Genomic DNA, 14,367 nt, shown 5'->3' on the forward strand with positions numbered 1-14,367 from the left:
CCTCAGAGAGCTTTTTTCTGTCCTTAGCACAATGACCAGAAAGGGATTCCTTTAAAATGTCAGACCAAGCTCTTCCCTGCTCGAATCCTGCCAGTCTCTCTCTCCATATGCTATTTCCTCTGTCTGGATCACTGTTCCCTCAGATGTTCTGGCTCATTTCCCCACAACCTTTAGGAAGTCCCTCCCTGGCCACCCTATTTAAAATTATGATGCCAACCCCAACATGCACAAAGGCCTTTCCCTTATCTTTCTCCCTCATCACCTTCTATTTCACTCTACTATTTACTTACTCATTTATTTATTGTCTGTCTTGCTCCACTATAGTGTAAATTCCATGAGGGCAGGGCATGAATTTTTCCCTCTAACATTTTATTATGAAAATTCTCAAACATAAAGAAAAGTTGGAAGAACTTTGCAATGAACACCCACATACTCATCACCTAGATTCTAAAATTAACATTTACTATATTTGCCTTATTAAATATCTATTTATTCCTCTATTCAGTCATCAGTCTATCTTATTTTTTATGCATTTTGACGTAAGTTGTAAACATCAGTATATTTCCCTTCTAGCATTTCAGTGTGCATATCACTAACTAGAGTTAAATACTTATCTTTTTATCTTTTTTACATGAACATTCTTATGCACAAATTTACAAGACTTTGGCAAGTACATTCCCAAACCTTTATAAAGATATGGAGCATTGCCACCACCCCAAAAAATGTTCTCATGTCCCTTCCCTGTAAGGTTGCTGGATTTTACAAATAAAAATATAGAATGCCCTGGTAAATATGAATGTTAGCAAACAATGGATACCCTTTTATATAGTAATATCATAAACATGGCACAGGGCACATTTGTACTAAAAAATTCGTTTATCTGAAATTCAAAATTAATCTGGCAACGCTGCTTTCTGGTAAATTCCATGCTGCCCCTTCACCCCCAGCAAACAACCATTTTTCTGATATTTTTTTCCACCATAGATTTTGCCTGTTGTAGAACTTCCTATAAAAGGAATCATACAATATGTATTCTTTTCTGCAAGGCTTTTTTTTCACTTAGTATAACGGTTTCAAGATTCATCCATATTGTTGCATATATCACGAGTGTGTTCCTTTTTGTTACTGAATAGTATTCCATAACGTAACTGTAATACACTTTGCTCATCCATTCTCCAATTTGGGCTTGTCCAATTTTTGTTTAATATGAGTAAGCTGCTATGAACCAAAACATACATAGAAACATTGGTTAGCTGCCAGTTATGTTCTAGACAAAGTCCAAACTCCTTGACATCTCTCACAGGCACTTTGTGGTTTAGCTTTTCTTACCTCTTCTCTGGTCTCACCTCTTGCCACTCTTTCCTTAGGCTCACTTTCCTCCCAACTGTCTTCCTTTCAGTGCTCTGAAGCTCCCATGCTATTCCCACCTGGGGACTTTCTCTATGCAATTCCCTCTAATCGGAAAACAGTTTCTCCCAGATGGTTCCTGGCACGTTTTGCTCCTATTCCTGTATTTACCACAGTGAGACAAGAAGCAAGTTTTCTCACTTCTCAGGACCTCTATCAGTGACCTCTCTATCTGTAACATAAAAAATGGTCCCTTTTCAGGGGGTTACTATAAAGATTAAATGAATCAATTTATGAAAAGCACATAGCCTAGCATCACAGTATGTGTTCAGTCAATGTTTGTAATAGATGTCATGGAGTACCTTGAATTTCTAGAAGCTTATGCTTTATGTATACTGAATACTACAGAACAGGGAATGGCTAAAAGTGATGGCAACAGCACGGAATATGAATTAAGAGGGTATAATCAAGCAAGGAGGAAAAAGACCAAATTGAATTTATAAGACTAGTCTGCATGAGTACACTAAATGACAGTTGAGTTTATGGCAGGGGGAACTGACCATGAGATAGATTTAGAAGACCTTTATTTTAGAGATAGAATCAACTTACTATGCATCAAAGAGCAAAGTGGGTGGAGACATGAATAGCTGGAAACTTTCCATCTCATCTGGGTTTTATCTGGGTATTTATAAGAATGTGGGTGCCAAGTAGCAAGGTAAGAAATTTGGAAAGGGGGCCTGGATATGGTAGAAAAGGATGAGTTTGATTTTATGATAGACGTGGGAAATTAGGGATGCTAACTGGACATTAGTGGAAATGCTCAGCAGGCCATTGGAAAGAAAAATATAAGCAAAGGCATGGATTCTGATGAGGAATGAATTATATCCTTATATCATCAGATGACTATGATTTCATTGCTGTTCTACAAATTTAAGTCCTCTTTTAGACTAGTCTTATATGGGGTTTTAACAAGTGAACAATTAACTTATTTCCTTAGATGTTGTAGTCTCAGATAGCAAAGATACAGGGACATGTACAGAGGGCTCTTGTAATGGCGAGAAGGCCAAAATCACACACGGGGAGCCTGTTGCAAAGTCAGAAGGCACACTCTTGGAAAGGGACCACTTAATAAGGTCTGGCTGTGTCAGTGATGAAATACTTTTCTTTTCCTTTCTTTCCTTTTCTTTTCTTTTTTCTTTTTCTTTTCTTTTCTTTTTCTGTTTCTTCTGAAGAATTAAGAGTCTGACACTTTGAATCACTGTGTTTCAACTTGCAGCTTCTGGTGGATTATTTTAAATCCTAAAACTGTAAGAAAAAAAATGGAGCCAGTAGGTTTGGTTTCTGATCTCCAGGCAGGAGGCAAATACTGTATGACATAGGGAACTCTGTGTGTATGTGTGTATGTTCGTGTGTGTGTGTGTGTGTCTGTGTGTGCACATGTGAGCATTGTCTTTTTTCCCTGTTTTGTTTCTTTACCACGGCTAGGCAGGAACTGGAGGTCAGAGAATTATCTGACATTACTACAATGGCTTTCCTTTGATATAATAACAACTTCATAGTCATAGTGATGGGTCTTTGTGTCATTTTTTAGAATAGTATGTATATGAAATCTTCATCTATTTTTTTGTATAATTTTGTTAGTGTGTAATATAACAAAAACTACCTAAGATTTTCAAGCTCACAAGTTCTTTTAGGACCAGAATGACTAATTAAGAAAAACAAAATGAATCTGAAATTAAGTTTTTCCTGAATGTATTTTTAAAGTACATATGCAATAAATAAAGGACTACTTTCCTGATAGAAATTTTCATGGAACTCAAGTCTTTCAATGTAAGCATTTTCAGATTTATTTCTAATCAAATACATTTATTTCTAACCAAAATATGCTATTTTTATTTCCCATAATATAGGGTCTGTATTATGAATGAGAATTCTAATACACTATGTTTTTAGAGCAATATTTAGAGAAACTCAGAGAATCTGTGATGAAAAGATATCAAGTATTTTACTGCTGATTCCACACTTCACTTTCCATGAAAGGGATACTTTATTGTTAAAAACAAAAAAAGTCCTTTTCCACTGCAACATACTACGTTCCTTACAATATTAAGTATATTCCCTTTTATATTTTACCAGTAGATTTTCCAGGGCATGTGCCCCATAACCAGTGTTTTGGGTTAAACATGTCTTGCTTGATTTCAGAGGCATCTAAAAAAATCACATTGGTTTGATTTGGGGAAATCAGAGTGCCAGAATGCTTGAATAGGTGGCAAGGAGTGGGGAGACCTAGTGATGATGTTTTCAGACATCATAAATTAGCCTATGTCATGGAGTTAGTGTTTGTTGACAGAACATCCACAAGGCTCAAAGCATTGTATAAAAGAATCAGGCACTGCCTATGCCTAACAGGCTTGTAATACACCTCTATGAAGCTTCAATCTAAACAAAATGTTGCTTTTACTGGGGGAAAAGCATTTAGAGAATACAGATGATTGAATGAGTTGATCTCTTGGGGCTCCTGTGATTCCAAGAAAGGCTATGCATTTGTGAAAGCTGGTGATTACTGACAAATTAAGACTTGACAATTCTAGCTAAGAATGTGCTTAATGTTCATCAGGAGAATTGAATTATATTGGGAATACTTCCAAGTTGGTGGAGAATGCCTTGGGTTTTAAAGATGCTGCCACAGTCCTGCTTGATTGTATTTAAATTGTGCTTTTTGATATCCTGGTGAGACCCTAATGAAAAAGAAACCATCAAACAGAGGATAATTTATTTCAGCCTAGTTAAGATTCATTGGATTGAGGCTTGCAATAATGCAAAACAGGATAAGTGCAGAAGAGGAGAAGAGGAAACATCAGGAGAAAAAGGAGAGAAGTAGACAGCTTTTCCCTTAGAAAATGTGGGAGAGGGGCAGGGCGCAGTGGCTCATGCCTGTAATCCCAGCACTTTGGGAGGCCGAGGCAGGTGGATCACCTGAGGTCAGGAGTTCGAGACCAGCTTGACTAACATGGCAAAACGCAGTCTCTACTAAAAATTCAAAAATTAGCTGGGCATGGCGGCACACACCTGTAATCCTAGCTACTTGGGAGGCTGAGACAGGAGAATCACTTGAACCTGGGAGGCGGAGGTTGTAGTGAGTGGAGATTGTGCCACTGCACTCCAGCCTGGGCAACAGAGCGGGATTCTGTCTCAAAAAAAGAAAAAAAAAAAAAAAGAAAAAAAAGAAAAAGAAAAAGAAAATGTAGGAGAGGGGCGTGGAACCTGAAATCTCACCTTTCAGACAAACATGTTCTTGAAAGCTAAAAAGGTAAAGGCCCCAAGCAACTTGTCCCAAACTACACTAAAACTCTCAGCTACCTCTGTTTTAGTTCAATGTGTTTTATTTTCAGTTCACCTATGCTTTGGTCATAGAGTCCTCCAGAAAGCCAGAATTGCTACAACAATCTTTTGAATTTCCTTGTTGCTACAGACATGCTATTTTTAGACATGTGAATGAGTTACTGTCTTCCAGCCCCCAGAACAACCTTCCATTCTCTTTTACTGCCTTCACTCTGTCCTTGGGCTCCTCTCTTCTCCAAAAATCTTAAGGATGATATTCTAATCTGGGTTTCCAGAAACATCTACTTATTCCAAATTGATCGGGGCAGAGGTAGAAAACTGAAACAAGAATAGATTTAACACTGGTTTATGTGAATCTTGAAATAATTTTCCTAATCAACTTAGTTTAATTTCTTTTTCACTAGTATAATCCTCAATTCTCTGAAAGTTCTGGTATCTGTTTTTTTCATGCCCTTCAATGGATGACTACCATCTTTCTGGGTGTTAAATATTGGTTAGGAATACATTTTGGAGCTCACGAGTTCTATAACTTAATTGGCTTTAAGCAAGTCTATTGGACATATCACAAACTTTTCTTTTTAATTCTTTTCAAAATGTTAAAGCTGTTATTTTTCAGGGTGTCCCACGAAACCCTTCATTAATTAGTGTGTGCATTAGGAAACTCTTCTAGGTCTCTTAAGAAGTAGAGTAGTTGCCTACCAGTTAGCCATTACTAAAGCAATGACACATAGTCATTGTTATTGCATTCATTAAAATTGGGTGGCCCTTCTGTTTTTTTTTTTAATAGAAGTGGGGCACAGAGACTTGGTAGTGAAAGACACCTGTCTTTGCCTTCTTTTCAGCTTCATAAAATACTTGCTCCATTCTCAAGTCCCAAAAGGGAATTCCGAAATTAAATGTTGAAGTATGTGATGCTGTTAAATAAAACAGACAAGCCCAAATGAAAACCCTATATTTTTTTCAAATGGGAAAATTGAAAATAATCTTCTCATTCAATGAATAGGCTTGTCATTGTTGCAAAACAGTCATTGTTTCTTTCTCTTTCTCTCTCTCCTTCCTTACTTCCTTCCTTCCCTCCCTCCCTCCCTCCTTCCTTCCTTCCTTCTTTCCTTCCTTCCTTCCTTCCTTCCCTCCTTCCCTCCTTCCCTCCTTCCTTTCTCTCTCTCTCTCTCTCTGTTTCTTTCTTTCTTTCTTTTTCTTTTTTTGAGGCAGGGTTTTCCTCTGTCACCTAGGCTGGAGTGCAGTGGTGTGATCGTGGTTCACTGCAACCTCTACCTCCCGGGCTCAAGTTATCCTCCCACCTCAGCCTCCTGACTAGCTGAGATTACAGGCATGAGCGACCACGCGAGGCTAATTTTTAAAAAATTTTTTTTGTGGAAAGTGGGTTTTGACATGTTGCCCAGGTTGGCCTTGAACTCCTGGGCTCAAGCAATCCTTTCACCTCAGCCTCCCAAAGTGCTGGGATTACTGGCATGAGCCACCATGCCCAGCCCAAGTGCCTGAATTTCTGCAGGGTAGAATTATGTCTCAACTCTGGTCATTGAGGGCTTAGTCCCTAAAGTCCTAAAAATAAACAGCAAAAGAAAAAGGAGAACTAGAGGAGATGGAAAGAAATATTACTGGAGGTACATTCTCACTCATATTTAGGACTGACTTTAAAGAATCTGGTATGCAGTTTCTAATAAATTACCCATGTTCATATCTTTACTCATTTAGATCAAGACGAAAAGAGAAAAATCAGAATTCCCACCAGTCTAGGAACACTGTGAAACAGTGGAAGCTATGAAATATTTATGAGAGATTTTGGGTGAAGGGGAGTCTGGGGGAAGAGAAAACTGCAAAAGGTCTGGGAGCCACAGAAATATTTGGTAATTGAAAATTATTGTCTGGGGATTTCAAAAGTATACCTAAAAAAGATTAGTTCTTTAAAAGGACTGATTTCAAACTGATGTTTAAAATATATGTATTTCTCACAAACTCAGGAAATACTTCCAACAATCATTGATTAATAACTCTTGAGCCATATCTGAGTTGATATATTACCAGTTTTAATGCCAAGTTTACTTAATTTAACCATCTTTTGACCATTAGGCCATGGGACTCTAGTTTGTGACTTCTATAATATACTCATATAACAAATAGATTAAATGGGGTCAGAGTAAAATCTCTCCTAAAAGCTACTTGGGATTCTTAACTTAATTTCTCTTGACATTTCTGGAAGTGAACAAAAGCTGCCCTATTCATTACTTTCTGAAAATTTTACTTACATGCATAACTTTATGAACTATAAATCTCTCATCTCTTCGAAAAGCCCTCAAGACAGAAGCTAAGTAATGTATCTGGAACAGACACTGGTCCCCAATTAATACAGATACAAAATTTGTAACCAAATATTTATATCTTAATTTGTGTTTTGGGAAAATTTCTTTTCCAAAAGAAAAGCATAGATATTCTTAACTGCATGAAAAAGAAAATAGAAACCTTTAACCTAAATAGAATGAAAAGCAATTTGAGGCTGGTAATTGAGAAAGTCTCAAGCTTCGTATTTCCAGCTTTGCTCACTTATCCCTCCCCTTCTGCCAAAGTTTTCAGGGAATAATAGAGTTAGGAGAAGGTCTGGGAAGTCCAAAGTCCATCTGAGTAATTTCATAATTAAACCCCTCTGGTATGTTTCTTTAATAAAAGTAGGTAAGGACAGCAGATACCCAATGCCCTCATGTTGTCAAGTGTGCATCATTTTAATGAGACAAAATGAGATGAGCTGATGTAATAGGTTACAGAAAATATTACCATCAACATTCATCACTGATATAAATTCAATAACTTCTGTGCAGATAAAAAAAAAACTCACAAATTTTATCCAGGTGTTCTTAATTGTTCATTATTGACTTCATGGCCACTAGATGACACTGTTGCTTTAAGAGTTAGTGCAAGAAGAGCCATTAATATTGTTAAAGTTATACAGGAAGCACTATTGTAATAAACATATCATTTATAGTTTAAATGTGAGTGTCTGATTTCCCAGTTCTGAAACTCAACTAATACTGATTGTCATTATTATTACAAATAGTTCTGACATTATTATTTACTACATAAAATTTATATATGTGCAGAATAAAACAAACAACTACAACCTCTACTCCCAGGGCCATTCATCACCACACTAATGTCTAATATTTATCAATTGCTTACTCTGTAACAACATTTGTGCTTTGTACTTTAGGTAAATTATTTCATTTAATCCTTCTGTCAACCGAACTTGCAGAAGATTACAAAGCTAAGAAGTGACAGAACTGGAATTCAAACCCCATTTGACTGTTACTACTACCCGCTATCATTGACAGATGTGCTCCCTGGTAACACAGCAAGCTGGTGGCCAGGGGTAGAACATACCCTGAACTCTGTTATAGTATTTCCAATCCAATTCACTACACCAAAATCCACAGGATTCCCATTTAAATTTGTGTGTCTGATAAATGACTTTTTTACTGTATGTCTCATGCAAAACAGTGAATTTCAGATAAACAACAACGTCATTTATTTTTTGTGTAAGTATATTCCAAATATCGTGTGGGACATAGCTACGCTATAATTTTTTCTTGTGTATCTGAAATTCAAATTCAACTAGATTTCCTATATTTTTATTCGCTAAATCTGGCAATGCTTAGCTATTACTCCAGTTAAGTTGGGGCAGTTTAACAAAAAACTCAATTTCTTTCCTCGCTATTTCAGATTCTCTCCTTTGTCGATACTTCTCCCTGAGAAATATATATTTGTCTTTTTAAAGGATGCTCCTGTAATCAGTGCCCTTTATCCCTTTACTTCTTACCTCTTTCCAGACTTGCTCCATCTGGCATCAGCATGCCTGCCTCATTTTCACTCTTTTTCTCTCTACCATGTCTTTTCCTCCTCTATAAACATGATTAGAGATTTCTACCTTTAAAAACCTCAAGCTTTAACTGCACTCTATTTGATTATACTTCTTAAACTCATATCCCCTATTTCCTTATCACTCATTCACTCTTCAACTGCAATCTGGTTTCTGCACCCAACATTGTAATAAAGCTCCTCTTCCAAAGATCACTCAGCAACTTTCTAATTGCTAAATTCCAGACTTTTCTAAGCCCTCATCTTTCTTTGTTTTCTCTGTATTTGATATTGTTCCATCTCTAATCCCATACTTCACTCTATTGGTATTATTTCCTAGGGTTTAATCATCACCTTATTGTGGTGGATTCCAAGATTCCCATTCTCATCTCTCCTGTAATAGTGTTCATAGTATCACCATATATGTAGTCACATGCAAACATTTCTCTTTGACATTTTTGGACCCCCAGATTTTTGCTATATGATGTTGCTTTTACCACTGCTGTATTCTTGAATCTTTCCTTTTGATTTTCAATCTAATAACATTATAAACAAAAGTAAAAGGAGCCCGTAAAGGAATTAAAAATTCATAGGAGAAACATTATATTCCTTTTTTATTTTCTATTTCACTTTCCTCATCTGATGATCATCCTGGGGCTGGCAGGAATAAAAGGCATATTCTTGGGTGGGATTCTTTATTCTTTATTTTTCTTCATTATGAATAAGTTGATGAGCTCTCTGCCTTCCACTGGTTGTCATTTGACAGTGCTCATGAGAATGGAGGTGGGATATTTTTATTCTATAGCTAAAGTGGCTCATCAGGTTCAGAAATTGCTTTATTGATGTATATGATATAGCCACTTCTGTTACATTCACTTTTTTGTGCATTATCTACACAAGACTTGATTAGAACATGAGAAAGGTTTTATATATATATATTTATATATACATATATATACACACACACATATATATATACATATAATTTGCCTTATTACTAATATCAAGAATACATTCAAAAAGGGCACTTTAGACCTTGAGCTCTTAAGTCTTTGGTCCTTGGTTTTAAAGACTCCTACAATCCCGGTTATGTTAAGTATCTTGAAGTATATCTCTCCCTCATTCTTGAGTCTTCCTTGGGTATGGAAGCTATGTCAAAAAATTCTGATCATCCTGCATAATTTTTAAAGCAACCTATTAAGACAGTGACTCCAAATAATAAGAACGTTTATAGGGTAGAAGACGTTGGATGTATATATTTAATTAGATGGATATTTTATTTTAAATACCAGTTAGTAGAGAGACCATAAAAACAATTCCTTCTCTATGGACATCTATAAGGATTGATAGGCGTAAGTACTATGTGCTACTAAGCATATTTATTACTTTATTTTGGCCCTAGTTTTAAGTGCAATAAAATCTTGTTTTTATAGATCATATATACCCAGAGTCAGTCTCTTAAAAATGATATATAGATGAGGCCGGGTGTGGTGGCTTACGCCTGTAATCCCAGCACTTTGGGAGGCCAAAACGGGCGGATCACGAGGTCTGGAGATCGAGACTATCCTGGCTAACACCATGAAACCCCATCTCTACTAAAAATACAAAAAATTAGCCGGGCGTGGTGGCAGGTGCCTGTAGTCCCAGCTACTTTTGAGGCTGAGGCAGGAGAATGGCGTGAACCCGGGAGGCGGAGCTCACAGTGAGCCGAGATCGCGTTCGCCCCACTGCACTCCAGCCTGGGCGACAGAGCGAGACTCCGTCTCAAAAAAAAAAAAAAAATATATATATATATAAATATATATATGTATATGTATATATATGTATATATGTGTATATGTGTATATATGTATATACGTATATATGTGTATATATGTATATGTGTGTATATATGTATATATGTACATATGTATATATGTGTATATGTGTACATATATATACACATATATATGAGAAAATATTTCTGCTAGCTCTCATAAGAAATTGCCTTAGATTAAAAATTCCTAGATCAGTAATGACAGATTCACACTATGTTGTTGTTACATCCCCTAATGCCTGCAGCAGGTATGGGTCTATGCAAACTTTCTTACTGAACATAATGCTTCAGAATTCCTCTCGACTCTGCATTTCAGTATTTCAATTCAAGAACTAATTCATCTTTGTTGACATAGGATTGACATAGATGGATTTGAATTGTTTTTCAAGGGGCTAAGTAGACAGGTTTGAAAGGGACTACAAACTGGGTAAGATTGTCCCCAGGAGAAAAGGAAAACATTTCATTCAAATTGAATAATGGTGGGAAGTAAGGCATACATGGAATTATTCCTTTACGTTTTTAATGTATTAAGACATATTAAAAACAACTCAAAACTACTGAAAGACTTAAACATTATCCAAATGATCTTAGCAACTAATGAAATTTATGGAAGCTAACAACTAACATCTATCAGCACCTCTCCTGTGTGCCAAGCATTGTCCTTGGTACTCTACTTATCTAAATTCTTCCCTCAAAGACCTTGAAAAGTTGGCATTGAGTTTTGGCTTTGGTGGGATTGAATTTCAGCTTTGCTTGCCAATGTTCTGGTTGGTTGTCTGCTTCCATATTACAACACTTCAAATATTTATTTTTTGTTATGCTCCTTTTGACATGAATAAAAAGTAAAGTTCCATAAGGATTGGTTTATCTATTCTAGTATATGTATTTTACTGCTAGTAATATAGTGAATGTGGTACACAATATCATCCCAATCTGTGTGCAATGTAAACTTTGAAACATCTAGAGTAAATTTCAATAGTGTTACTAATTAATGGGGAGAATGAGAACTCTGGAACTCTTCCCTATGTGCTATTTCTTGAAGTGAAAGAAATGCTTTGTGGAAGGTCTAAAAAGTTTCTTAAAATTTTGCATTTTCAACAAACTAAAATGGCTTATAAACTTATTCTGCATCTTCCAATAAATGAGAAACTTATAATTATTCACTGTCCCTTTTCCTATTACTTTGACCTCCACTGTCTGAGTTATACTTGGGCATTCAATTTGACTTCCTGAGACAAATAAGCTTGAGCACAGCAAATTTCTGAATATTATTATGTGTTGTTTGTGAACAAGTCATTAGTGGTAGCCTATATTTAAATTAGGTTTTCAGTTGTGGAATGAAAACTAGCAAGTGAAAACAAGCACAAAAGAAAAATATATTCCCTGGCTTTAAGATCCTGGGAAAGCATGAATGCTCTAAATTCTTGCTGGAAATTCAATTGATCCAGAAAACTAGACATCAGTAAGTGTTGTGGAAGTCAACACACAACAGTGTTGAGTGAGACCCTCAAAAGATGAGTTTATTATAGGTCCAGGGCCATGTAAAATGGTGACCCAGAAGAGCCTCACTGGCACATAGAAAAAAATACTGTCCAATAAAAATGACATCATTAGCAATGATTCTTTGACACTTGGACCCTAATAATTCTGCTTCTAAGGAAACAATCAGAAATCTGGATAAAGATTTATTCTCAGAGATGTCTACCCTAGTGTTATCTGTAATAATAATAAAAATTGTAAGTAACCAGTTTCTACTTCTTGGGTAAGTGAACTATGGTACATTTTTGTGAAGAAATATTGTACAGTCATTAAAAATGATATTCTCTAAGAGTTTTTGATGATATGACAAAGGCTTATGATATAAATCTCAATGAAATAAAAAATTACATGTATAGTAATGCCTGAACTACGTAAAGAAAGATATTTCACATTAAAAAGCTAGAACAAACTATACCAAAATTTAAATCAACAGTGTGATTATGGAACATATTTTCTTTATCTTTTAAAACACTTTTCTATACTTTCTGAAATCATCTACTTTATAACAGTAATTTTATTATTTAATAATCAGAAAAATGAAGAAAAATATTGAGAAATATAAATAGCTTCTGAATTCTTATCAAAGTGTGTTGTGCATTTTGCTCTATTGATCCTTAACACAAAGAATACAAAGCCATGAAGCTTGACAGTAAAAGCAAATTTTTAAAGTCAACTTTAAAAGTTGAGTTTTAATTTCTAAATAATATACATGAGAGTTGTTTGGTTATTTTTGAACTTTGCACACTTACTCATATTTCTATGGACACAATAATTGTCTTGAAAAACATTCTTTGTTGCAAGGAAGAGGGAATCCTAAAAATAATTATAAGCCCTCCATCTTAGAATAATCCCCTACTTTGCACATAAAAAGCTGCGTGACCGTATCTTAGAAATGCTATAAAAATGATTTTCACATTGCTTGTGTCCTTTTAATTAGGAATGATCTTTTGGTACTATTTCAACTTTAAGAGATTTAATGAGGCTAACATTGCAAGATAGAGGCTAGTTCTGAATTTTCCCTAGTTTTGAAATTTTCCCCTACATGTCAAACACTATTTGGCAGTGTTCAGTAAATATTTTTTAGACTTATCCCTTTGGAACAATATAGGCTGTATGGAGTATTTTAGCCATTTTTCTTCTGAGTAACACAATAGTTTTGAATATTTCATTTTTTTTCTCTGCAATTATTATCCCTTCCAGGTGGGAACTCTCTATCCAGGGACAGAGTCTAATGAAGTTTTTAGACAAACTTCAATATCTTTTAATAGAAGTACTATATTGAAAAGTTACATGACTGCTGAAAATATAACATATTTGATTTCAGTAATTACTTTGATATGAGCTCTCCATATCTTTTTGGACAGCATGAAAAAATTCCATTTGATTGTTCTCAAATAATGCCTACTAAGGAATAAATTTTGATATGAAGTACAGGGACTTGTAACTATGTCTGGCTTTTATTTTTCATGAATGATTTTAATAAAGGCCTATATACAGCATTCTTAATCAATTTTTTAGTAATGCCATGGAGTAAATTGTATTCCTCCAAAATTCATATGTTAAAGCCCTAGCCCCCAGTGTGATGGAATCTAGAGACAGGGCCTCTGGGAGGCAGTTAGGTTTGGATAAGGTCATGAGAGTAGGGTCATCATGGTGGCAATGATACCCTTATAAAGGAAGCACCAGAGAGCTTTCTTCCTGTTTCTCTCTGCCATGTGAGAATGCAGAGAAACAGTGGCCATCTGCAAGCCAGTAAGAGAGCTTTCACCAGGGAGCTGAATCAGGTGACACTTTGATCTGGAACTTCTCAGCCTCCAAAACTATGAGTGATAAATTCTTGTTTAAGCCACCCAGTCTATAGTGTTTTGTTATAACCACCTCAGCTCATTAGTACAGATAACAAAGTTTGGAGGAATAGCTAACATTATAAGTGAAAAGCATAACTATCAGTATTGATAATAACAGAATCATATTAAAAAGATTTTGATACAATGAACTAATTGACTAGATTCAAGATATCAAACAAGGTTTAATACCAAATAGTGTGCTTAAATTTTTATAAAAACCTCCTACATAAAAAAATATAGAGAATATATCACTTAAACAGCGGTGGATTTGCAAAACGTTAAAATTTAATTGTGCGGTAATGTTTATGCTTTTAAAGTCAGAACACAGCTAAAAATTGTGTTAAATTTTTGTATCACATTCTAAAGTGAAAATTGGCAAGCTGTAGCAGGTCATAGGGAGGGTGATCATAATGTTGGACAGTTTAAAAGCCATATTACATAATAGATAACTTCCATCTCTAGCCAGTTTTGAGTAATTGGGACTAGATTTACCCTCCTGCTTGAAACAAATAAAAATAACCTGATACAATATATAAAATGATGGTGTCAAGATTTTGGACATCAGTCAGTAGAGGACTGATCTTGGAAAGATGGAAAGTAAACAAAACA

At 35.5% G+C, this 14,367-nt stretch overlaps 1 protein-coding gene across 3 annotated transcripts in view; it reads left to right on the plus strand.

Annotated features, from left to right (window-relative positions):
* The window catches only part of SLC26A7 (solute carrier family 26 member 7), a 170,131-nt gene that overhangs the window by 1,030 nt on the left and 154,734 nt on the right, over positions 1-14,367 (plus strand). The window lies entirely within an intron of this gene.

Source organism: Pan troglodytes, chromosome 7, assembly GCF_028858775.2.
Source record: "Pan troglodytes isolate AG18354 chromosome 7, NHGRI_mPanTro3-v2.0_pri, whole genome shotgun sequence".
Classification (NCBI taxonomy): domain Eukaryota; kingdom Metazoa; phylum Chordata; class Mammalia; order Primates; family Hominidae; genus Pan; species Pan troglodytes.